The following is a 1866-nucleotide window of genomic DNA, read 5'->3' on the forward strand; positions in this document are numbered from 1 at the left end:
AGAGTGCTGTTTCTGTAGTTTGTCTGATTTAAGATATGTAGCTTTCATTTGCAGTTCATATCAAGCCACTCTGTTGTAGAGCTTGCCTTAACTGATTTGTACTGATGTTGCATTTAATTTATAAGTTCTTACAAGTACCTTGATTTATAGGTTTGACAATGTAAATTACAATTATAAAGAACCCTTAAACGTCATAGCTTAACTCATTTGTTATGAAAATAAAACCAAGACAAAAATGTATTAAATTGTTTAATCTCTGACCAATTTAAAAAAAAAAAATAACACCAAAAACTTTACATGGTTTAAAAAAAACATCATTTACAGTCTGATGTTTTGAGCTACAAAGATTGTTATTCAAGCTGCTGCACAAAATTTAACACTGATAAGTAAATATCTTGGCCAAAGTCTGTAGAATGCGCGATCGGATTAATGGTTGTCCGGAGTCGAGCCATTTCATACTCTGAGAGCAGACACCCCACCTGAGGGACCACTACTCCAGTGTTTTGCTCCTCCAGTGGGTAAGTGCCATCTTGAACCAAAATGTTGAGGTCCTGGATTAAAAAGAAATCGAAAATACTAATAAGTGAACAGTAAAGACAAAACATATATTGTGCTTTTTTTATTCATTACAATCATACCTCTATGTCACATGAAACATTGACTGGATTCTGTGCAAGTCCGATTTCCCACAGCTGATTGGGGGAAAGATTTTGCTCTGTTCGGATGGAATGGTCATTCCATGCATCAGTGAAAGTATCTAGGTCTCTTTGGAGGCGGGGAACAAAAACATAATGTGCACAGAAGAGGTGAATGGTGTTTGATGGGTCAAGAGAGCCACTCTCTTCCAAATTATGTAGAACATCATAATACAGGATTGAAACGGACATCCACACATCTTTCCACAGGCGTTCTACCCTGAATGTAAGAGACAAAACAACATTATTTCGCAGTCACTTACAATTTCAAAAACTTAAATGAATTACCTACACTAAAGTAACAAGAAATTACCTTTGATTATGAACACTTTTGCCCGAAATGAAACTTCCCCTGCCACAGCCCTGAACAGTGAACATCCACCTTGCAATGTCCACATTTTACCGTGCACTTCCGCCAAGCCGCCTTTCAAAATTAAAGTCTCCATCGGATAGATAATAGATAAGAGTGTAAAGGAACAATCCAAATTATAATAAAAACAGTAATATTAATATGAATAAAATTATAACAGAAAATTACATCAATCCTGGTTATTTACAAGCTCAGTGTTTCCCCTGTCAGCAGGACTTCGAAAAGATCACGTGTTGTTGTGCTGTGTCCCTGCATTTCACATGGGTCCATCAACAATACTGCTGTTATCTGCTGCTCCACCGCTGACCACCGGACCTGGCACCTTCACAAAAATAAGCAACAACTAGAATGGGTCCATCAGCTCAATACTAAAAGCAAACACACGCATCAGTGTGGAAGAAAAGGACCACCTCCCTTTAGTCGGAGTTTTTGTGAGCGTTGACACTGGAATCTGTGAGTCAGCTCCAGCAAAGCAAAGGTTATCCAGTCAGCAACAACGCTGAGGGAGAATAAGATTACCAAGCCAGTCCACAGCAACACTCAGCGTGTCCATCCGTCCATCCAGAGCATATATTTTTTTTCCCCCTGGTAAGAGATCTAGCCTCATTTTTATTGGGAATGGTCTGATCAGCTGTCTAATGAAATCGCCGCTGATATGATCAGGGTTTACAGGTGTGTCAATCAGTGTTTCTCGTTACAGTTTTTGAAAGAGGGAAACAGTACTATTAAATGTCCAGCAATATCACAGCAAACAATATAATAAATGAATACACCACAAACCATCAAGAAAAACTCACAGCA

The 1866-nt window shown here is 38.5% G+C and overlaps 1 long non-coding RNA gene across 2 annotated transcripts; it reads right to left on the minus strand.

Annotated features, from left to right (window-relative positions):
• Positions 1–237: 237 nt before the first annotated feature.
• On the minus strand, positions 238–1651 carry LOC306902062. 2 transcript variants are annotated; one of them, XR_013787405.1, is made up of 4 exons: positions 1234–1651; positions 1009–1135; positions 639–915; positions 238–551 (listed from the first exon to the last, which is right to left on the minus strand). It is a non-coding gene; the product is annotated as an uncharacterized lncRNA (long non-coding RNA). The 2 variants fall into 2 exon arrangements; XR_013787406.1 differs by having other exon boundaries at positions 1253–1650.
• Positions 1652–1866: the final 215 nt, after the last annotated feature.

This window comes from Barbatula barbatula (assembly GCF_947034865.1).
Source record: "Barbatula barbatula genome assembly, chromosome: 12".
Classification (NCBI taxonomy): Eukaryota; Metazoa; Chordata; class Actinopteri; order Cypriniformes; family Nemacheilidae; genus Barbatula; species Barbatula barbatula.